This window comes from Ambystoma mexicanum, chromosome 6q (genome assembly GCF_040938575.1).
Source record: "Ambystoma mexicanum isolate Mex_15411 chromosome 6q, UKY_AmexF1_1, whole genome shotgun sequence".
Classification (NCBI taxonomy): domain Eukaryota; kingdom Metazoa; phylum Chordata; class Amphibia; order Caudata; family Ambystomatidae; genus Ambystoma; species Ambystoma mexicanum.
The window spans coordinates 1,630,657,834-1,630,680,115 of NC_090937.1; the positions used below are offsets into that span (position 1 = coordinate 1,630,657,834).

Below are 22,282 nucleotides of genomic sequence, written 5' to 3' on the forward strand. Positions count from 1 at the left end.
CAGGGGATTTATGGTAATTGAGTTGAGTTTCCAAACTGGCCCTTCCTTCCTTCCTTCCCATATCTGCCAGCTCGAGAAGGCTTGTTTTGTTGCACCTGGGAAGTAAAGTATCTATTTGCGAGAGAGAGAGAATGAGAGAGAGAGACAGAGAGAGAGAGACAGAGAGAGAAGGGGAAGGGGTGTTGGCAGTTAGGGTGTGAGCTAGAGAAATGAGGCCTGTCTGCAAAAGGCCATGGGATGGGAGTGCGTGGTTGCAGGTTGTTTGGCTTTGTAAGGCCTACTGCCCGCTTCACTCGAAACTGGGTCTAGGGTTGTCGGTTTGTAGGCTGTAAAAGCCCAGAAAAGCTCTTGTTCTCCAACCAGCAGAGTGGCGCAGCGGAAGCGTGCTGGGCCCATAACCCAGAGGTCGATGGATCGAAACCATCCTCTGCTAACTTTTTTCAAATTATGTTTTTGTGTCATGGCATTAGGGCACAAAGAGCTGTAAGTGCCTGGATGCAATGTCATTCCTTGAACTTGCTGCCTCGTTCCACTCTTGCGCTAAATAGGAGAGGGTCCCAGCCCAGCCAACAAAATGTACTGTTCAATCAAACCAAACTTAAAACCAAGCTCCTTTTTTAAGGGGTCCCGGGGAAATGTTGGGCTGACCGGCAAGACCTCATGATGCGAACTGCTTCTGCGTCAAACGCAAGCTTTTTTCATTCCCAGCCAATGACTTATTCTTATTTCTAAGGGCCGCTCCATCAGATAGCCCAGACAGGCAGGCGTTGGTGGTATAGTGGTGAGCATAGCTGCCTTCCAAGCAGTTGACCCGGGTTCGATTCCCGGCCAACGCAGATCAAATCTTTAAATTGTTCAAAATGCATTTTTTGGAAATCAGACTCATGCTGAAAGCAAAGCTGACACACTTTTCGTGAAAATCAAAACCCCATCCAGGAAAGGTTCTTGCATCCTAGTTTCTGCAACTGTCTATCGGTGAGGGGATTGAAGCGAGCAGGGCTCCTGGCCCCTCCCCGACAAAGCCCTGACGAAGGCCTGACAAAGGCCTATTCGCCTTGCCCTGACGGGCCTTGGTCCCAGCAGGCCACCGAGCACAGCACCTCAGCCTATTAGAGTGAGGTTTCAGGATCTCTCTCATCCTGTAAACCAACATACTGAAGAAGGTGAAACGTGTGGCTGCGCTCCTCACATGCTGAAGCAGCAGCAGCCCTTTCCCTGAAGCAAAGTTCCTTCATTCCTCCCTCCCATAACCCTTAGCAGGGGATTTATGGTAATTGAGTTGAGTTTCCAAACTGGCCCTTCCTTCCTTCCTTCCCATATCTGCCAGCTCGAGAAGGCTTGTTTTGTTGCACCTGGGAAGTAAAGTATCTATTTGCGAGAGAGAGAGAATGAGAGAGAGAGACAGAGAGAGAGAGACAGAGAGAGAAGGGGAAGGGGTGTTGGCAGTTAGGGTGTGAGCTAGAGAAATGAGGCCTGTCTGCAAAAGGCCATGGGATGGGAGTGCGTGGTTGCAGGTTGTTTGGCTTTGTAAGGCCTACTGCCCGCTTCACTCGAAACTGGGTCTAGGGTTGTCGGTTTGTAGGCTGTAAAAGCCCAGAAAAGCTCTTGTTCTCCAACCAGCAGAGTGGCGCAGCGGAAGCGTGCTGGGCCCATAACCCAGAGGTCGATGGATCGAAACCATCCTCTGCTAACTTTTTTCAAATTATGTTTTTGTGTCATGGCATTAGGGCACAAAGAGCTGTAAGTGCCTGGATGCAATGTCATTCCTTGAACTTGCTGCCTCGTTCCACTCTTGCGCTAAATAGGAGAGGGTCCCAGCCCAGCCAACAAAATGTACTGTTCAATCAAACCAAACTTAAAACCAAGCTCCTTTTTTAAGGGGTCCCGGGGAAATGTTGGGCTGACCGGCAAGACCTCATGATGCGAACTGCTTCTGCGTCAAACGCAAGCTTTTTTCATTCCCAGCCAATGACTTATTCTTATTTCTAAGGGCCGCTCCATCAGATAGCCCAGACAGGCAGGCGTTGGTGGTATAGTGGTGAGCATAGCTGCCTTCCAAGCAGTTGACCCGGGTTCGATTCCCGGCCAACGCAGATCAAATCTTTAAATTGTTCAAAATGCATTTTTTGGAAATCAGACTCATGCTGAAAGCAAAGCTGACACACTTTTCGTGAAAATCAAAACCCCATCCAGGAAAGGTTCTTGCATCCTAGTTTCTGCAACTGTCTATCGGTGAGGGGATTGAAGCGAGCAGGGCTCCTGGCCCCTCCCCGACAAAGCCCTGACGAAGGCCTGACAAAGGCCTATTCGCCTTGCCCTGACGGGCCTTGGTCCCAGCAGGCCACCGAGCACAGCACCTCAGCCTATTAGAGTGAGGTTTCAGGATCTCTCTCATCCTGTAAACCAACATACTGAAGAAGGTGAAACGTGTGGCTGCGCTCCTCACATGCTGAAGCAGCAGCAGCCCTTTCCCTGAAGCAAAGTTCCTTCATTCCTCCCTCCCATAACCCTTAGCAGGGGATTTATGGTAATTGAGTTGAGTTTCCAAACTGGCCCTTCCTTCCTTCCTTCCCATATCTGCCAGCTCGAGAAGGCTTGTTTTGTTGCACCTGGGAAGTAAAGTATCTATTTGCGAGAGAGAGAGAATGAGAGAGAGAGACAGAGAGAGAGAGACAGAGAGAGAAGGGGAAGGGGTGTTGGCAGTTAGGGTGTGAGCTAGAGAAATGAGGCCTGTCTGCAAAAGGCCATGGGATGGGAGTGCGTGGTTGCAGGTTGTTTGGCTTTGTAAGGCCTACTGCCCGCTTCACTCGAAACTGGGTCTAGGGTTGTCGGTTTGTAGGCTGTAAAAGCCCAGAAAAGCTCTTGTTCTCCAACCAGCAGAGTGGCGCAGCGGAAGCGTGCTGGGCCCATAACCCAGAGGTCGATGGATCGAAACCATCCTCTGCTAACTTTTTTCAAATTATGTTTTTGTGTCATGGCATTAGGGCACAAAGAGCTGTAAGTGCCTGGATGCAATGTCATTCCTTGAACTTGCTGCCTCGTTCCACTCTTGCGCTAAATAGGAGAGGGTCCCAGCCCAGCCAACAAAATGTACTGTTCAATCAAACCAAACTTAAAACCAAGCTCCTTTTTTAAGGGGTCCCGGGGAAATGTTGGGCTGACCGGCAAGACCTCATGATGCGAACTGCTTCTGCGTCAAACGCAAGCTTTTTTCATTCCCAGCCAATGACTTATTCTTATTTCTAAGGGCCGCTCCATCAGATAGCCCAGACAGGCAGGCGTTGGTGGTATAGTGGTGAGCATAGCTGCCTTCCAAGCAGTTGACCCGGGTTCGATTCCCGGCCAACGCAGATCAAATCTTTAAATTGTTCAAAATGCATTTTTTGGAAATCAGACTCATGCTGAAAGCAAAGCTGACACACTTTTCGTGAAAATCAAAACCCCATCCAGGAAAGGTTCTTGCATCCTAGTTTCTGCAACTGTCTATCGGTGAGGGGATTGAAGCGAGCAGGGCTCCTGGCCCCTCCCCGACAAAGCCCTGACGAAGGCCTGACAAAGGCCTATTCGCCTTGCCCTGACGGGCCTTGGTCCCAGCAGGCCACCGAGCACAGCACCTCAGCCTATTAGAGTGAGGTTTCAGGATCTCTCTCATCCTGTAAACCAACATACTGAAGAAGGTGAAACGTGTGGCTGCGCTCCTCACATGCTGAAGCAGCAGCAGCCCTTTCCCTGAAGCAAAGTTCCTTCATTCCTCCCTCCCATAACCCTTAGCAGGGGATTTATGGTAATTGAGTTGAGTTTCCAAACTGGCCCTTCCTTCCTTCCTTCCCATATCTGCCAGCTCGAGAAGGCTTGTTTTGTTGCACCTGGGAAGTAAAGTATCTATTTGCGAGAGAGAGAGAATGAGAGAGAGAGACAGAGAGAGAGAGACAGAGAGAGAAGGGGAAGGGGTGTTGGCAGTTAGGGTGTGAGCTAGAGAAATGAGGCCTGTCTGCAAAAGGCCATGGGATGGGAGTGCGTGGTTGCAGGTTGTTTGGCTTTGTAAGGCCTACTGCCCGCTTCACTCGAAACTGGGTCTAGGGTTGTCGGTTTGTAGGCTGTAAAAGCCCAGAAAAGCTCTTGTGCTCCAACCAGCAGAGTGGCGCAGCGGAAGCGTGCTGGGCCCATAACCCAGAGGTCGATGGATCGAAACCATCCTCTGCTAACTTTTTTCAAATTATGTTTTTGTGTCATGGCATTAGGGCACAAAGAGCTGTAAGTGCCTGGATGCAATGTCATTCCTTGAACTTGCTGCCTCGTTCCACTCTTGCGCTAAATAGGAGAGGGTCCCAGCCCAGCCAACAAAATGTACTGTTCAATCAAACCAAACTTAAAACCAAGCTCCTTTTTTAAGGGGTCCCGGGGAAATGTTGGGCTGACCGGCAAGACCTCATGATGCGAACTGCTTCTGCGTCAAACGCAAGCTTTTTTCATTCCCAGCCAATGACTTATTCTTATTTCTAAGGGCCGCTCCATCAGATAGCCCAGACAGGCAGGCGTTGGTGGTATAGTGGTGAGCATAGCTGCCTTCCAAGCAGTTGACCTGGGTTCGATTCCCGGCCAACGCAGATCAAATCTTTAAATTGTTCAAAATGCATTTTTTGGAAATCAGACTCATGCTGAAAGCAAAGCTGACACACTTTTCGTGAAAATCAAAACCCCATCCAGGAAAGGTTCTTGCATCCTAGTTTCTGCAACTGTCTATCGGTGAGGGGATTGAAGCGAGCAGGGCTCCTGGCCCCTCCCCGACAAAGCCCTGACGAAGGCCTGACAAAGGCCTATTCGCCTTGCCCTGACGGGCCTTGGTCCCAGCAGGCCACCGAGCACAGCACCTCAGCCTATTAGAGTGAGGTTTCAGGATCTCTCTCATCCTGTAAACCAACATACTGAAGAAGGTGAAACGTGTGGCTGCGCTCCTCACATGCTGAAGCAGCAGCAGCCCTTTCCCTGAAGCAAAGTTCCTTCATTCCTCCCTCCCATAACCCTTAGCAGGGGATTTATGGTAATTGAGTTGAGTTTCCAAACTGGCCCTTCCTTCCTTCCTTCCCATATCTGCCAGCTCGAGAAGGCTTGTTTTGTTGCACCTGGGAAGTAAAGTATCTATTTGCGAGAGAGAGAGAATGAGAGAGAGAGACAGAGAGAGAGAGACAGAGAGAGAAGGGGAAGGGGTGTTGGCAGTTAGGGTGTGAGCTAGAGAAATGAGGCCTGTCTGCAAAAGGCCATGGGATGGGAGTGCGTGGTTGCAGGTTGTTTGGCTTTGTAAGGCCTACTGCCCGCTTCACTCGAAACTGGGTCTAGGGTTGTCGGTTTGTAGGCTGTAAAAGCCCAGAAAAGCTCTTGTGCTCCAACCAGCAGAGTGGCGCAGCGGAAGCGTGCTGGGCCCATAACCCAGAGGTCGATGGATCGAAACCATCCTCTGCTAACTTTTTTCAAATTATGTTTTTGTGTCATGGCATTAGGGCACAAAGAGCTGTAAGTGCCTGGATGCAATGTCATTCCTTGAACTTGCTGCCTCGTTCCACTCTTGCGCTAAATAGGAGAGGGTCCCAGCCCAGCCAACAAAATGTACTGTTCAATCAAACCAAACTTAAAACCAAGCTCCTTTTTTAAGGGGTCCCGGGGAAATGTTGGGCTGACCGGCAAGACCTCATGATGCGAACTGCTTCTGCGTCAAACGCAAGCTTTTTTCATTCCCAGCCAATGACTTATTCTTATTTCTAAGGGCCGCTCCATCAGATAGCCCAGACAGGCAGGCGTTGGTGGTATAGTGGTGAGCATAGCTGCCTTCCAAGCAGTTGACCTGGGTTCGATTCCCGGCCAACGCAGATCAAATCTTTAAATTGTTCAAAATGCATTTTTTGGAAATCAGACTCATGCTGAAAGCAAAGCTGACACACTTTTCGTGAAAATCAAAACCCCATCCAGGAAAGGTTCTTGCATCCTAGTTTCTGCAACTGTCTATCGGTGAGGGGATTGAAGCGAGCAGGGCTCCTGGCCCCTCCCCGACAAAGCCCTGACGAAGGCCTGACAAAGGCCTATTCGCCTTGCCCTGACGGGCCTTGGTCCCAGCAGGCCACCGAGCACAGCACCTCAGCCTATTAGAGTGAGGTTTCAGGATCTCTCTCATCCTGTAAACCAACATACTGAAGAAGGTGAAACGTGTGGCTGCGCTCCTCACATGCTGAAGCAGCAGCAGCCCTTTCCCTGAAGCAAAGTTCCTTCATTCCTCCCTCCCATAACCCTTAGCAGGGGATTTATGGTAATTGAGTTGAGTTTCCAAACTGGCCCTTCCTTCCTTCCTTCCCATATCTGCCAGCTCGAGAAGGCTTGTTTTGTTGCACCTGGGAAGTAAAGTATCTATTTGCGAGAGAGAGAGAATGAGAGAGAGAGACAGAGAGAGAGAGACAGAGAGAGAAGGGGAAGGGGTGTTGGCAGTTAGGGTGTGAGCTAGAGAAATGAGGCCTGTCTGCAAAAGGCCATGGGATGGGAGTGCGTGGTTGCAGGTTGTTTGGCTTTGTAAGGCCTACTGCCCGCTTCACTCGAAACTGGGTCTAGGGTTGTCGGTTTGTAGGCTGTAAAAGCCCAGAAAAGCTCTTGTTCTCCAACCAGCAGAGTGGCGCAGCGGAAGCGTGCTGGGCCCATAACCCAGAGGTCGATGGATCGAAACCATCCTCTGCTAACTTTTTTCAAATTATGTTTTTGTGTCATGGCATTAGGGCACAAAGAGCTGTAAGTGCCTGGATGCAATGTCATTCCTTGAACTTGCTGCCTCGTTCCACTCTTGCGCTAAATAGGAGAGGGTCCCAGCCCAGCCAACAAAATGTACTGTTCAATCAAACCAAACTTAAAACCAAGCTCCTATTTTAAGGGGTCCCGGGGAAATGTTGGGCTGACCGGCAAGACCTCATGATGCGAACTGCTTCTGCGTCAAACGCAAGCTTTTTTCATTCCCAGCCAATGACTTATTCTTATTTCTAAGGGCCGCTCCATCAGATAGCCCAGACAGGCAGGCGTTGGTGGTATAGTGGTGAGCATAGCTGCCTTCCAAGCAGTTGACCCGGGTTCGATTCCCGGCCAACGCAGATCAAATCTTTAAATTGTTCAAAATGCATTTTTTGGAAATCAGACTCATGCTGAAAGCAAAGCTGACACACTTTTCGTGAAAATCAAAACCCCATCCAGGAAAGGTTCTTGCATCCTAGTTTCTGCAACTGTCTATCGGTGAGGGGATTGAAGCGAGCAGGGCTCCTGGCCCCTCCCCGACAAAGCCCTGACGAAGGCCTGACAAAGGCCTATTCGCCTTGCCCTGACGGGCCTTGGTCCCAGCAGGCCACCGAGCACAGCACCTCAGCCTATTAGAGTGAGGTTTCAGGATCTCTCTCATCCTGTAAACCAACATACTGAAGAAGGTGAAACGTGTGGCTGCGCTCCTCACATGCTGAAGCAGCAGCAGCCCTTTCCCTGAAGCAAAGTTCCTTCATTCCTCCCTCCCATAACCCTTAGCAGGGGATTTATGGTAATTGAGTTGAGTTTCCAAACTGGCCCTTCCTTCCTTCCTTCCTTCCCATATCTGCCAGCTCGAGAAGGCTTGTTTTGTTGCACCTGGGAAGTAAAGTATCTATTTGCGAGAGAGAGAGAATGAGAGAGAGAGACAGAGAGAGAGAGACAGAGAGAGAAGGGGAAGGGGTGTTGGCAGTTAGGGTGTGAGCTAGAGAAATGAGGCCTGTCTGCAAAAGGCCATGGGATGGGAGTGCGTGGTTGCAGGTTGTTTGGCTTTGTAAGGCCTACTGCCCGCTTCACTCGAAACTGGGTCTAGGGTTGTCGGTTTGTAGGCTGTAAAAGCCCAGAAAAGCTCTTGTTCTCCAACCAGCAGAGTGGCGCAGCGGAAGCGTGCTGGGCCCATAACCCAGAGGTCGATGGATCGAAACCATCCTCTGCTAACTTTTTTCAAATTATGTTTTTGTGTCATGGCATTAGGGCACAAAGAGCTGTAAGTGCCTGGATGCAATGTCATTCCTTGAACTTGCTGCCTCGTTCCACTCTTGCGCTAAATAGGAGAGGGTCCCAGCCCAGCCAACAAAATGTACTGTTCAATCAAACCAAACTTAAAACCAAGCTCCTTTTTTAAGGGGTCCCGGGGAAATGTTGGGCTGACCGGCAAGACCTCATGATGCGAACTGCTTCTGCGTCAAACGCAAGCTTTTTTCATTCCCAGCCAATGACTTATTCTTATTTCTAAGGGCCGCTCCATCAGATAGCCCAGACAGGCAGGCGTTGGTGGTATAGTGGTGAGCATAGCTGCCTTCCAAGCAGTTGACCCGGGTTCGATTCCCGGCCAAAGCAGATCAAATCTTTAAATTGTTCAAAATGCATTTTTTGGAAATCAGACTCATGCTGAAAGCAAAGCTGACACACTTTTCGTGAAAATCAAAACCCCATCCAGGAAAGGTTCTTGCATCCTAGTTTCTGCAACTGTCTATCGGTGAGGGGATTGAAGCGAGCAGGGCTCCTGGCCCCTCCCCGACAAAGCCCTGACGAAGGCCTGACAAAGGCCTATTCGCCTTGCCCTGACGGGCCTTGGTCCCAGCAGGCCACCGAGCACAGCACCTCAGCCTATTAGAGTGAGGTTTCAGGATCTCTCTCATCCTGTAAACCAACATACTGAAGAAGGTGAAACGTGTGGCTGCGCTCCTCACATGCTGAAGCAGCAGCAGCCCTTTCCCTGAAGCAAAGTTCCTTCATTCCTCCCTCCCATAACCCTTAGCAGGGGATTTATGGTAATTGAGTTGAGTTTCCAAACTGGCCCTTCCTTCCTTCCTTCCCATATCTGCCAGCTCGAGAAGGCTTGTTTTGTTGCACCTGGGAAGTAAAGTATCTATTTGCGAGAGAGAGAGAATGAGAGAGAGAGACAGAGAGAGAGAGACAGAGAGAGAAGGGGAAGGGGTGTTGGCAGTTAGGGTGTGAGCTAGAGAAATGAGGCCTGTCTGCAAAAGGCCATGGGATGGGAGTGCGTGGTTGCAGGTTTTTTGGCTTTGTAAGGCCTACTGCCCGCTTCACTCGAAACTGGGTCTAGGGTTGTCGGTTTGTAGGCTGTAAAAGCCCAGAAAAGCTCTTGTTCTCCAACCAGCAGAGTGGCGCAGCGGAAGCGTGCTGGGCCCATAACCAGGAGGTCGATGGATCGAAACCATCCTCTGCTAACTTTTTTCAAATTATGTTTTTGTGTCATGGCATTAGGGCACAAAGAGCTGTAAGTGCCTGGATGCAATGTCATTCCTTGAACTTGCTGCCTCGTTCCACTCTTGCGCTAAATAGGAGAGGGTCCCAGCCCAGCCAACAAAATGTACTGTTCAATCAAACCAAACTTAAAACCAAGCTCCTTTTTTAAGGGGTCCCGGGGAAATGTTGGGCTGACCGGCAAGACCTCATGATGCGAACTGCTTCTGCGTCAAACGCAAGCTTTTTTCATTCCCAGCCAATGACTTATTCTTATTTCTAAGGGCCGCTCCATCAGATAGCCCAGACAGGCAGGCGTTGGTGGTATAGTGGTGAGCATAGCTGCCTTCCAAGCAGTTGACCCGGGTTCGATTCCCGGCCAACGCAGATCAAATCTTTAAATTGTTCAAAATGCATTTTTTGGAAATCAGACTCATGCTGAAAGCAAAGCTGACACACTTTTCGTGAAAATCAAAACCCCATCCAGGAAAGGTTCTTGCATCCTAGTTTCTGCAACTGTCTATCGGTGAGGGGATTGAAGCGAGCAGGGCTCCTGGCCCCTCCCCGACAAAGCCCTGACGAAGGCCTGACAAAGGCCTATTCGCCTTGCCCTGACGGGCCTTGGTCCCAGCAGGCCACCGAGCACAGCACCTCAGCCTATTAGAGTGAGGTTTCAGGATCTCTCTCATCCTGTAAACCAACATACTGAAGAAGGTGAAACGTGTGGCTGCGCTCCTCACATGCTGAAGCAGCAGCAGCCCTTTCCCTGAAGCAAAGTTCCTTCATTCCTCCCTCCCATAACCCTTAGCAGGGGATTTATGGTAATTGAGTTGAGTTTCCAAACTGGCCCTTCCTTCCTTCCTTCCCATATCTGCCAGCTCGAGAAGGCTTGTTTTGTTGCACCTGGGAAGTAAAGTATCTATTTGCGAGAGAGAGAGAATGAGAGAGAGAGACAGAGAGAGAGAGACAGAGAGAGAAGGGGAAGGGGTGTTGGCAGTTAGGGTGTGAGCTAGAGAAATGAGGCCTGTCTGCAAATGGCCATGGGATGGGAGTGCGTGGTTGCAGGTTGTTTGGCTTTGTAAGGCCTACTGCCCGCTTCACTCGAAACTGGGTCTAGGGTTGTCGGTTTGTAGGCTGTAAAAGCCCAGAAAAGCTCTTGTTCTCCAACCAGCAGAGTGGCGCAGCGGAAGCGTGCTGGGCCCATAACCCAGAGGTCGATGGATCGAAACCATCCTCTGCTAACTTTTTTCAAATTATGTTTTTGTGTCATGGCATTAGGGCACAAAGAGCTGTAAGTGCCTGGATGCAATGTCATTCCTTGAACTTGCTGCCTCGTTCCACTCTTGCGCTAAATAGGAGAGGGTCCCAGCCCAGCCAACAAAATGTACTGTTCAATCAAACCAAACTTAAAACCAAGCTCCTTTTTTAAGGGGTCCCGGGGAAATGTTGGGCTGACCGGCAAGACCTCATGATGCGAACTGCTTCTGCGTCAAACGCAAGCTTTTTTCATTCCCAGCCAATGACTTATTCTTATTTCTAAGGGCCGCTCCATCAGATAGCCCAGACAGGCAGGCGTTGGTGGTATAGTGGTGAGCATAGCTGCCTTCCAAGCAGTTGACCCGGGTTCGATTCCCGGCCAACGCAGATCAAATCTTTAAATTGTTCAAAATGCATTTTTTGGAAATCAGACTCATGCTGAAAGCAAAGCTGACACACTTTTCGTGAAAATCAAAACCCCATCCAGGAAAGGTTCTTGCATCCTAGTTTCTGCAACTGTCTATCGGTGAGGGGATTGAAGCGAGCAGGGCTCCTGGCCCCTCCCCGACAAAGCCCTGACGAAGGCCTGACAAAGGCCTATTCGCCTTGCCCTGACGGGCCTTGGTCCCAGCAGGCCACCGAGCACAGCACCTCAGCCTATTAGAGTGAGGTTTCAGGATCTCTCTCATCCTGTAAACCAACATACTGAAGAAGGTGAAACGTGTGGCTGCGCTCCTCACATGCTGAAGCAGCAGCAGCCCTTTCCCTGAAGCAAAGTTCCTTCATTCCTCCCTCCCATAACCCTTAGCAGGGGATTTATGGTAATTGAGTTGAGTTTCCAAACTGGCCCTTCCTTCCTTCCTTCCCATATCTGCCAGCTCGAGAAGGCTTGTTTTGTTGCACCTGGGAAGTAAAGTATCTATTTGCGAGAGAGAGAGAATGAGAGAGAGAGACAGAGAGAGAGAGACAGAGAGAGAAGGGGAAGGGGTGTTGGCAGTTAGGGTGTGAGCTAGAGAAATGAGGCCTGTCTGCAAAAGGCCATGGGATGGGAGTGCGTGGTTGCAGGTTGTTTGGCTTTGTAAGGCCTACTGCCCGCTTCACTCGAAAATGGGTCTAGGGTTGTCGGTTTGTAGGCTGTAAAAGCCCAGAAAAGCTTTTGTTCTCCAACCAGCAGAGTTGCGCAGCGGAAGCGTGCTGGGCCCATAACCCAGAGGTCGATGGATCGAAACCATCCTCTGCTAACTTTTTTCAAATTATGTTTTTGTGTCATGGCATTAGGGCACAAAGAGCTGTAAGTGCCTGGATGCAATGTCATTCCTTGAACTTGCTGCCTCGTTCCACTCTTGCGCTAAATAGGAGAGGGTCCCAGCCCAGCCAACAAAATGCACTGTTCAATCAAACCAAACTTAAAACCAAGCTCCTTTTTTAAGGGGTCCCGGGGAAATGTTGGGCTGACCGGCAAGACCTCATGATGCGAACTGCTTCTGCGTCAAACGCAAGCTTTTTTCATTCCCAGCCAATGACTTATTCTTATTTCTAAAGGCCGCTCCATCAGATAGCCCAGACAGGCAGGCGTTGGTGGTATAGTGGTGAGCATAGCTGCCTTCCAAGCAGTTGACCCGGGTTCGATTCCCGGCCAACGCAGATCAAATCTTTAAATTGTTCAAAATGCATTTTTTGGAAATCAGACTCATGCTGAAAGCAAAGCTGACACACTTTTCGTGAAAATCAAAACCCCATCCAGGAAAGGTTCTTGCATCCTAGTTTCTGCAACTGTCTATCGGTGAGGGGATTGAAGCGAGCAGGGCTCCTGGCCCCTCCCCGACAAAGCCCTGACGAAGGCCTGACAAAGGCCTATTCGCCTTGCCCTGACGGGCCTTGGTCCCAGCAGGCCACCGAGCACAGCACCTCAGCCTATTAGAGTGAGGTTTCAGGATCTCTCTCATCCTGTAAACAAACATACTGAAGAAGGTGAAACGTGTGGCTGCGCTCCTCACATGCTGAAGCAGCAGCAGCCCTTTCCCTGAAGCAAAGTTCCTTCATTCCTCCCTCCCATAACCCTTAGCAGGGGATTTATGGTAATTGAGTTGAGTTTCCAAACTGGCCCTTCCTTCCTTCCTTCCCATATCTGCCAGCTCGAGAAGGCTTGTTTTGTTGCACCTGGGAAGTAAAGTATCTATTTGCGAGAGAGAGAGAATGAGAGAGAGAGACAGAGAGAGAGAGACAGAGAGAGAAGGGGAAGGGGTGTTGGCAGTTAGGGTGTGAGCTAGAGAAATGAGGCCTGTCTGCAAAAGGCCATGGGATGGGAGTGCGTGGTTGCAGGTTGTTTGGCTTTGTAAGGCCTACTGCCCGCTTCACTCGAAACTGGGTCTAGGGTTGTCGGTTTGTAGGCTGTAAAAGCCCAGAAAAGCTCTTGTTCTCCAGCCAGCAGAGTGGCGCAGCGGAAGCGTGCTGGGCCCATAACCCAGAGGTCGATGGATCGAAACCATCCTCTGCTAACTTTTTTCAAATTATGTTTTTGTGTCATGGCATTAGGGCACAAAGAGCTGTAAGTGCCTGGATGCAATGTCATTCCTTGAACTTGCTGCCTCGTTCCACTCTTGCGCTAAATAGGAGAGGGTCCCAGCCCAGCCAACAAAATGTACTGTTCAATCAAACCAAACTTAAAACCAAGCTCCTTTTTTAAGGGGTCCCGGGGAAATGTTGGGCTGACCGGCAAGACCTCATGATGCGAACTGCTTCTGCGTCAAACGCAAGCTTTTTTCATTCCCAGCCAATGACTTATTCTTATTTCTAAGGGCCGCTCCATCAGATAGCCCAGACAGGCAGGCGTTGGTGGTATAGTGGTGAGCATAGCTGCCTTCCAAGCAGTTGACCCGGGTTCGATTCCCGGCCAACGCAGATCAAATCTTTAAATTGTTCAAAATGCATTTTTTGGAAATCAGACTCATGCTGAAAGCAAAGCTGACACACTTTTCGTGAAAATCAAAACCCCATCCAGGAAAGGTTCTTGCATCCTAGTTTCTGCAACTGTCTATCGGTGAGGGGATTGAAGCGAGCAGGGCTCCTGGCCCCTCCCCGACAAAGCCCTGACGAAGGCCTGACAAAGGCCTATTCGCCTTGCCCTGACGGGCCTTGGTCCCAGCAGGCCACCGAGCACAGCACCTCAGCCTATTAGAGTGAGGTTTCAGGATCTCTCTCATCCTGTAAACCAACATACTGAAGAAGGTGAAACGTGTGGCTGCGCTCCTCACATGCTGAAGCAGCAGCAGCCCTTTCCCTGAAGCAAAGTTCCTTCATTCCTCCCTCCCATAACCCTTAGCAGGGGATTTATGGTAATTGAGTTGAGTTTCCAAACTGGCCCTTCCTTCCTTCCTTCCCATATCTGCCAGCTCGAGAAGGCTTGTTTTGTTGCACCTGGGAAGTAAAGTATCTATTTGCGAGAGAGAGAGAATGAGAGAGAGAGACAGAGAGAGAGAGACAGAGAGAGAAGGGGAAGGGGTGTTGGCAGTTAGGGTGTGAGCTAGAGAAATGAGGCCTGTCTGCAAAAGGCCATGGGATGGGAGTGCGTGGTTGCAGGTTGTTTGGCTTTGTAAGGCCTACTGCCCGCTTCACTCGAAACTGGGTCTAGGGTTGTCGGTTTGTAGGCTGTAAAAGCCCAGAAAAGCTCTTGTTCTCCAACCAGCAGAGTGGCGCAGCGGAAGCGTGCTGGGCCCATAACCCAGAGGTCGATGGATCGAAACCATCCTCTGCTAACTTTTTTCAAATTATGTTTTTGTGTCATGGCATTAGGGCACAAAGAGCTGTAAGTGCCTGGATGCAATGTCATTCCTTGAACTTGCTGCCTCGTTCCACTCTTGCGCTAAATAGGAGAGGGTCCCAGCCCAGCCAACAAAATGTACTGTTCAATCAAACCAAACTTAAAACCAAGCTCCTTTTTTAAGGGGTCCCGGGGAAATGTTGGGCTGACCGGCAAGACCTCATGATGCGAACTGCTTCTGCGTCAAACGCAAGCTTTTTTCATTCCCAGCCAATGACTTATTCTTATTTCTAAGGGCCGCTCCATCAGATAGCCCAGACAGGCAGGCGTTGGTGGTATAGTGGTGAGCATAGCTGCCTTCCAAGCAGTTGACCCGGGTTCGATTCCCGGCCAACGCAGATCAAATCTTTAAATTGTTCAAAATGCATTTTTTGGAAATCAGACTCATGCTGAAAGCAAAGCTGACACACTTTTCGTGAAAATCAAAACCCCATCCAGGAAAGGTTCTTGCATCCTAGTTTCTGCAACTGTCTATCGGTGAGGGGATTGAAGCGAGCAGGGCTCCTGGCCCCTCCCCGACAAAGCCCTGACGAAGGCCTGACAAAGGCCTATTCGCCTTGCCCTGACGGGCCTTGGTCCCAGCAGGCCACCGAGCACAGCACCTCAGCCTATTAGAGTGAGGTTTCAGGATCTCTCTCATCCTGTAAACCAACATACTGAAGAAGGTGAAACGTGTGGCTGCGCTCCTCACATGCTGAAGCAGCAGCAGCCCTTTCCCTGAAGCAAAGTTCCTTCATTCCTCCCTCCCATAACCCTTAGCAGGGGATTTATGGTAATTGAGTTGAGTTTCCAAACTGGCCCTTCCTTCCTTCCTTCCCATATCTGCCAGCTCGAGAAGGCTTGTTTTGTTGCACCTGGGAAGTAAAGTATCTATTTGCGAGAGAGAGAGAATGAGAGAGAGAGACAGAGAGAGAGAGACAGAGAGAGAAGGGGAAGGGGTGTTGGCAGTTAGGGTGTGAGCTAGAGAAATGAGGCCTGTCTGCAAAAGGCCATGGGATGGGAGTGCGTGGTTGCAGGTTGTTTGGCTTTGTAAGGCCTACTGCCCGCTTCACTCGAAACTGGGTCTAGGGTTGTCGGTTTGTAGGCTGTAAAAGCCCAGAAAAGCTCTTGTTCTCCAACCAGCAGAGTGGCGCAGCGGAAGCGTGCTGGGCCCATAACCCAGAGGTCGATGGATCGAAACCATCCTCTGCTAACTTTTTTCAAATTATGTTTTTGTGTCATGGCATTAGGGCACAAAGAGCTGTAAGTGCCTGGATGCAATGTCATTCCTTGAACTTGCTGCCTCGTTCCACTCTTGCGCTAAATAGGAGAGGGTCCCAGCCCAGCCAACAAAATGTACTGTTCAATCAAACCAAACTTAAAACCAAGCTCCTTTTTTAATGGGTCCCGGGGAAATGTTGGGCTGACCGGCAAGACTTCATGATGCGAACTGCTTCTGCGTCAAACGCAAGCTTTTTTCATTCCCAGCCAATGACTTATTCTTATTTCTAAGGGCCGCTCCATCAGATAGCCCAGACAGGCAGGCGTTGGTGGTATAGTGGTGAGCATAGCTGCCTTCCAAGCAGTTGACCCGGGTTCGATTCCCGGCCAACGCAGATCAAATCTTTAAATTGTTCAAAATGCATTTTTTGGAAATCAGACTCATGCTGAAAGCAAAGCTGACACACTTTTCGTGAAAATCAAAACCCCATCCAGGAAAGGTTCTTGCATCCTAGTTTCTGCAACTGTCTATCGGTGAGGGGATTGAAGCGAGCAGGGCTCCTGGCCCCTCCCCGACAAAGGCCTGACAAAGGCCTATTCGCCTTGCCCTGACGGGCCTTGGTCCCAGCAGGCCACCGAGCACAGCACCTCAGCCTATTAGAGTGAGGTTTCAGGATCTCTCTCATCCTGTAAACCAACATACTGAAGAAGGTGAAACGTGTGGCTGCGCTCCTCACATGCTGAAGCAGCAGCAGCCCTTTCCCTGAAGCAAAGTTCCTTCATTCCTCCCTCCCATAACCCTTAGCAGGGGATTTATGGTAATTGAGTTGAGTTTCCAAACTGGCCCTTCCTTCCTTCCTTCCCATATCTGCCAGCTCGAGAAGGCTTGTTTTGTTGCACCTGGGAAGTAAAGTATCTATTTGCGAGAGAGAGAGAATGAGAGAGAGAGACAGAGAGAGAGAGACAGAGAGAGAAGGGGAAGGGGTGTTGGCAGTTAGGGTGTGAGCTAGAGAAATGAGGCCTGTCTGCAAAAGGCCATGGGATGGGAGTGCGTGGTTGCAGGTTGTTTGGTTTTGTAAGGCCTACTGCCCGCTTCACTCGAAAATGGGTCTAGGGTTGTCGGTTTGTAGGCTGTAAAAGCCCAGAAAAGCTTTTGTTCTCCAACCAGCAGAGTGGCGCAGCGGAAGCGTGCTGGGCCCATAACCCAGAGGTCGATGGATCGAAACCATCCTCTGCTAACCTTTTTCAAATTATGTTTTTGTGTCATGGCATTAGGGCACAAAGAGCTGTAAGTGCCTGGATGCAATGTCATTCCTTGAACTTGCTGCCTCGTTCCACTCTTGCGCTAAATAGGAGAGGGTCCCAGCCCAGCCAACAAAATGCACTGTTCAATCAAACCAAACTTAAAACCAAGCTCCTTTTTTAAGGGGTCCCGGGGAAATGTTGGGCTGACCGGCAAGACCTCATGATGCGAACTGCTTCTGCGTCAAACGCAAGCTTTTTTCATTCCCAGCCAATGACTTATTCTTATTTCTAAAGGCCGCTCCATCAGATAGCCCAGACAGGCAGGCGTTGGTGGTATAGTGGTGAGCATAGCTGCCTTCCAAGCAGTTGACCCGGGTTCGATTCCCGGCCAACGCAGATCAAATCTTTAAATTGTTCAAAATGCATTTTTTGGAAATCAGACTCATGCTGAAAGCAAAGCTGACACACTTTTCGTGAAAATCAAAACCCCATCCAGGAAAGGTTCTTGCATCCTAGTTTCTGCAACTGTCTATCGGTGAGGGGATTGAAGCGAGCAGGGCTCCTGGCCCCTCCCCGACAAAGCCCTGACGAAGGCCTGACAAAGGCCTATTCGCCTTGCCCTGACGGGCCTTGGTCCCAGCAGGCCACCGAGCACAGCACCTCAGCCTATTAGAGTGAGGTTTCAGGATCTCTCTCATCCTGTAAACCAACATACTGAAGAAGGTGAAACGTGTGGCTGCGCTCCTCACATGCTGAAGCAGCAGCAGCCCTTTCCCTGAAGCAAAGTTCCTTCATTCCTCCCTCCCATAACCCTTAGCAGGGGATTTATGGTAATTGAGTTGAGTTTCCAAACTGGCCCTTCCTTCCTTCCTTCCCATATCTGCCAGCTCGAGAAGGCTTGTTTTGTTGCACCTGGGAAGTAAAGTATCTATTTGCGAGAGAGAGAGAATGAGAGAGAGAGACAGAGAGAGAGAGACAGAGAGAGAAGGGGAAGGGGTGTTGGCAGTTAGGGTGTGAGCTAGAGAAATGAGGCCTGTCTGCAAAAGGCCATGGGATGGGAGTGCGTGGTTGCAGGTTGTTTGGCTTTGTAAGGCCTACTGCCCGCTTCACTCGAAACTGGGTCTAGGGTTGTCGGTTTGTAGGCTGTAAAAGCCCAGAAAAGCTCTTGTTCTCCAACCAGCAGAGTGGCGCAGCGGAAGCGTGCTGGGCCCATAACCAGGAGGTCGATGGATCGAAACCATCCTCTGCTAACTTTTTTCAAATTATGTTTTTGTGTCATGGCATTAGGGCACAAAGAGCTGTAAGTGCCTGGATGCAATGTCATTCCTTGAACTTGCTGCCTCGTTCCACTCTTGCGCTAAATAGGAGAGGGTCCCAGCCCAGCCAACAAAATGTACTGTTCAATCAAACCAAACTTAAAACCAAGCTCCTTTTTTAAGGGGTCCCGGGGAAATGTTGGGCTGACCGGCAAGACCTCATGATGCGAACTGCTTCTGCGTCAAACGCAAGCTTTTTTCATTCCCAGCCAATGACTTATTCTTATTTCTAAGGGCCGCTCCATCAGATAGCCCAGACAGGCAGGCGTTGGTGGTATAGTGGTGAGCATAGCTGCCTTCCAAGCAGTTGACCCGGGTTCGATTCCCGGCCAACGCAGATCAAATCTTTAAATTGTTCAAAATGCATTTTTTGGAAATCAGACTCATGCTGAAAGCAAAGCTGACACACTTTTCGTGAAAATCAAAACCCCATCCAGGAAAGGTTCTTGCATCCTAGTTTCTGCAACTGTCTATCGGTGAGGGGATTGAAGCGAGCAGGGCTCCTGGCCCCTCCCCGACAAAGCCCTGACGAAGGCCTGACAAAGGCCTATTCGCCTTGCCCTGACGGGCCTTGGTCCCAGCAGGCCACCGAGCACAGCACCTCAGCCTATTAGAGTGAGGTTTCAGGATCTCTCTCATCCTGTAAACCAACATACTGAAGAAGGTGAAACGTGTGGCTGCGCTCCTCACATGCTGAAGCAGCAGCAGCCCTTTCCCTGAAGCAAAGTTCCTTCATTCCTCCCTCCCATAACCCTTAGCAGGGGATTTATGGTAATTGAGTTGAGTTTCCAAACTGGCCCTTCCTTCCTTCCTTCCCATATCTGCCAGCTCGAGAAGGCTTGTTTTGTTGCACCTGGGAAGTAAAGTATCTATTTGCGAGAGAGAGAGAATGAGAGAGAGAGACAGAGAGAGAGAGACAGAGAGAGAAGGGGAAGGGGTGTTGGCAGTTAGGGTGTGAGCTAGAGAAATGAGGCCTGTCTGCAAATGGCCATGGGATGGGAGTGCGTGGTTGCAGGTTGTTTGGCTTTGTAAGGCCTACTGCCCGCTTCACTCGAAACTGGGTCTAGGGTTGTCGGTTTGTAGGCTGTAAAAGCCCAGAAAAGCTCTTGTTCTCCAACCAGCAGAGTGGCGCAGCGGAAGCGTGCTGGGCCCATAACCCAGAGGTCGATGGATCGAAACCATCCTCTGCTAACTTTTTTCAAATTATGTTTTTGTGTCATGGCATTAGGGCACAAAGAGCTGTAAGTGCCTGGATGCAATGTCATTCCTTGAACTTGCTGCCTCGTTCCACTCTTGCGCTAAATAGGAGAGGGTCCCAGCCCAGCCAACAAAATGTACTGTTCAATCAAACCAAACTTAAAACCAAGCTCCTTTTTTAAGGGGTCCCGGGGAAATGTTGGGCTGACCGGCAAGACCTCATGATGCGAACTGCTTCTGCGTCAAACGCAAGCTTTTTTCATTCCCAGCCAATGACTTATTCTTATTTCTAAGGGCCGCTCCATCAGATAGCCCAGACAGGCAGGCGTTGGTGGTATAGTGGTGAGCATAGCTGCCTTCCAAGCAGTTGACCCGGGTTCGATTCCCGGCCAACGCAGATCAAATCTTTAAATTGTTCAAAATGCATTTTTTGGAAATCAGACTCATGCTGAAAGCAAAGCTGACACACTTTTCGTGAAAATCAAAACCCCATCCAGGAAAGGTTCTTGCATCCTAGTTTCTGCAACTGTCTATCGGTGAGGGGATTGAAGCGAGCAGGGCTCCTGGCCCCTCCCCGACAAAGCCCTGACGAAGGCCTGACAAAGGCCTATTCGCCTTGCCCTGACGGGCCTTGGTCCCAGCAGGCCACCGAGCACAGCACCTCAGCCTATTAGAGTGAGGTTTCAGGATCTCTCTCATCCTGTAAACCAACATACTGAAGAAGGTGAAACGTGTGGCTGCGCTCCTCACATGCTGAAGCAGCAGCAGCCCTTTCCCTGAAGCAAAGTTCCTTCATTCCTCCCTCCCATAACCCTTAGCAGGGGATTTATGGTAATTGAGTTGAGTTTCCAAACTGGCCCTTCCTTCCTTCCTTCCCATATCTGCCAGCTCGAGAAGGCTTGTTTTGTTGCACCTGGGAAGTAAAGTATCTATTTGCGAGAGAGAGAGAATGAGAGAGAGAGACAGAGAGAGAGAGACAGAGAGAGAAGGGGAAGGGGTGTTGGCAGTTAGGGTGTGAGCTAGAGAAATGAGGCCTGTCTGCAAAAGGCCATGGGATGGGAGTGCGTGGTTGCAGGTTGTTTGGCTTTGTAAGGCCTACTGCCCGCTTCACTCGAAAATGGGTCTAGGGTTGTCGGTTTGTAGGCTGTAAAAGCCCAGAAAAGCTTTTGTTCTCCAACCAGCAGAGTTGCGCAGCGGAAGCGTGCTGGGCCCATAACCCAGAGGTCGATGGATCGAAACCATCCTCTGCTAACTTTTTTCAAATTATGTTTTTGTGTCATGGCATTAGGGCACAAAGAGCTGTAAGTGCCTGGATGCAATGTCATTCCTTGAACTTGCTGCCTCGTTCCACTCTTGCGCTAAATAGGAGAGGGTCCCAGCCCAGCCAACAAAATGCACTGTTCAATCAAACCAAACTTAAAACCAAGCTCCTTTTTTAAGGGGTCCCGGGGAAATGTTGGGCTGACCGGCAAGACCTCATGATGCGAACTGCTTCTGCGTCAAACGCAAGCTTTTTTCATTCCCAGCCAATGACTTATTCTTATTTCTAAAGGCCGCTCCATCAGATAGCCCAGACAGGCAGGCGTTGGTGGTATAGTGGTGAGCATAGCTGCCTTCCAAGCAGTTGACCCGGGTTCGATTCCCGGCCAACGCAGATCAAATCTTTAAATTGTTCAAAATGCATTTTTTGGAAATCAGACTCATGCTGAAAGCAAAGCTGACACACTTTTCGTGAAAATCAAAACCCCATCCAGGAAAGGTTCTTGCATCCTAGTTTCTGCAACTGTCTATCGGTGAGGGGATTGAAGCGAGCAGGGCTCCTGGCCCCTCCCCGACAAAGCCCTGACGAAGGCCTGACAAAGGCCTATTCGCCTTGCCCTGACGGGCCTTGGTCCCAGCAGGCCACCGAGCACAGCACCTCAGCCTATTAGAGTGAGGTTTCAGGATCTCTCTCATCCTGTAAACAAACATACTGAAGAAGGTGAAACGTGTGGCTGCGCTCCTCACATGCTGAAGCAGCAGCAGCCCTTTCCCTGAAGCAAAGTTCCTTCATTCCTCCCTCCCATAACCCTTAGCAGGGGATTTATGGTAATTGAGTTGAGTTTCCAAACTGGCCCTTCCTTCCTTCCTTCCCATATCTGCCAGCTCGAGAAGGCTTGTTTTGTTGCACCTGGGAAGTAAAGTATCTATTTGCGAGAGAGAGAGAATGAGAGAGAGAGACAGAGAGAGAGAGACAGAGAGAGAAGGGGAAGGGGTGTTGGCAGTTAGGGTGTGAGCTAGAGAAATGAGGCCTGTCTGCAAAAGGCCATGGGATGGGAGTGCGTGGTTGCAGGTTGTTTGGCTTTGTAAGGCCTACTGCCCGCTTCACTCGAAACTGGGTCTAGGGTTGTCGGTTTGTAGGCTGTAAAAGCCCAGAAAAGCTCTTGTTCTCCAGCCAGCAGAGTGGCGCAGCGGAAGCGTGCTGGGCCCATAACCCAGAGGTCGATGGATTGAAACCATCCTCTGCTAACTTTTTTCAAATTATGTTTTTGTGTCATGGCATTAGGGCACAAAGAGCTGTAAGTGCCTGGATGCAATGTCATTCCTTGAACTTGCTGCCTCGTTCCACTCTTGCGCTAAATAGGAGAGGGTCCCAGCCCAGCCAACAAAATGTACTGTTCAATCAAACCAAACTTAAAACCAAGCTCCTTTTTTAAGGGGTCCCGGGGAAATGTTGGGCTGACCGGCAAGACCTCATGATGCGAACTGCTTCTGCGTCAAACGCAAGCTTTTTTCATTCCCAGCCAATGACTTATTCTTATTTCTAAGGGCCGCTCCATCAGATAGCCCAGACAGGCAGGCGTTGGTGGTATAGTGGTGAGCATAGCTGCCTTCCAAGCAGTTGACCCGGGTTCGATTCCCGGCCAACGCAGATCAAATCTTTAAATTGTTCAAAATGCATTTTTTGGAAATCAGACTCATGCTGAAAGCAAAGCTGACACACTTTTCGTGAAAA

The 22,282-nt window shown here is 50.0% G+C and overlaps 15 non-coding genes across 15 annotated transcripts; all 15 read left to right on the plus strand.

The window, feature by feature from the left end:
- Positions 1 to 764: 764 nt before the first annotated feature.
- Positions 765 to 836, plus strand: TRNAG-UCC (transfer RNA glycine (anticodon UCC)). Its single transcript has one exon. It is a non-coding gene; the product is annotated as a tRNA-Gly (tRNA).
- Positions 837 to 2,021: 1,185 nt separating this feature from the next.
- On the plus strand, positions 2,022 to 2,093 carry TRNAG-UCC (transfer RNA glycine (anticodon UCC)). Its single transcript has one exon. It is a non-coding gene; the product is annotated as a tRNA-Gly (tRNA).
- Positions 2,094 to 3,278: 1,185 nt separating this feature from the next.
- On the plus strand, positions 3,279 to 3,350 carry TRNAG-UCC (transfer RNA glycine (anticodon UCC)). The gene has a single exon. It is a non-coding gene; the product is annotated as a tRNA-Gly (tRNA).
- A 3,699-nt stretch (positions 3,351 to 7,049) lies between these two features.
- On the plus strand, positions 7,050 to 7,121 carry TRNAG-UCC (transfer RNA glycine (anticodon UCC)). The gene has a single exon. It is a non-coding gene; the product is annotated as a tRNA-Gly (tRNA).
- Positions 7,122 to 9,567: 2,446 nt separating this feature from the next.
- On the plus strand, positions 9,568 to 9,639 carry TRNAG-UCC (transfer RNA glycine (anticodon UCC)). The gene has a single exon. It is a non-coding gene; the product is annotated as a tRNA-Gly (tRNA).
- Positions 9,640 to 10,824: 1,185 nt separating this feature from the next.
- Positions 10,825 to 10,896, plus strand: TRNAG-UCC (transfer RNA glycine (anticodon UCC)). Its single transcript has one exon. It is a non-coding gene; the product is annotated as a tRNA-Gly (tRNA).
- A 1,185-nt stretch (positions 10,897 to 12,081) lies between these two features.
- On the plus strand, positions 12,082 to 12,153 carry TRNAG-UCC (transfer RNA glycine (anticodon UCC)). Its single transcript has one exon. It is a non-coding gene; the product is annotated as a tRNA-Gly (tRNA).
- A 1,185-nt stretch (positions 12,154 to 13,338) lies between these two features.
- On the plus strand, positions 13,339 to 13,410 carry TRNAG-UCC (transfer RNA glycine (anticodon UCC)). Its single transcript has one exon. It is a non-coding gene; the product is annotated as a tRNA-Gly (tRNA).
- Positions 13,411 to 14,595: 1,185 nt separating this feature from the next.
- On the plus strand, positions 14,596 to 14,667 carry TRNAG-UCC (transfer RNA glycine (anticodon UCC)). The gene has a single exon. It is a non-coding gene; the product is annotated as a tRNA-Gly (tRNA).
- Positions 14,668 to 15,852: 1,185 nt separating this feature from the next.
- On the plus strand, positions 15,853 to 15,924 carry TRNAG-UCC (transfer RNA glycine (anticodon UCC)). Its single transcript has one exon. It is a non-coding gene; the product is annotated as a tRNA-Gly (tRNA).
- Positions 15,925 to 17,098: 1,174 nt separating this feature from the next.
- TRNAG-UCC (transfer RNA glycine (anticodon UCC)) lies at positions 17,099 to 17,170 on the plus strand. The gene has a single exon. It is a non-coding gene; the product is annotated as a tRNA-Gly (tRNA).
- A 1,185-nt stretch (positions 17,171 to 18,355) lies between these two features.
- TRNAG-UCC (transfer RNA glycine (anticodon UCC)) lies at positions 18,356 to 18,427 on the plus strand. The gene has a single exon. It is a non-coding gene; the product is annotated as a tRNA-Gly (tRNA).
- A 1,185-nt stretch (positions 18,428 to 19,612) lies between these two features.
- On the plus strand, positions 19,613 to 19,684 carry TRNAG-UCC (transfer RNA glycine (anticodon UCC)). The gene has a single exon. It is a non-coding gene; the product is annotated as a tRNA-Gly (tRNA).
- Positions 19,685 to 20,869: 1,185 nt separating this feature from the next.
- TRNAG-UCC (transfer RNA glycine (anticodon UCC)) lies at positions 20,870 to 20,941 on the plus strand. The gene has a single exon. It is a non-coding gene; the product is annotated as a tRNA-Gly (tRNA).
- Positions 20,942 to 22,126: 1,185 nt separating this feature from the next.
- TRNAG-UCC (transfer RNA glycine (anticodon UCC)) lies at positions 22,127 to 22,198 on the plus strand. Its single transcript has one exon. It is a non-coding gene; the product is annotated as a tRNA-Gly (tRNA).
- The last annotated feature ends 84 nt before the right edge of the window (positions 22,199 to 22,282 follow it).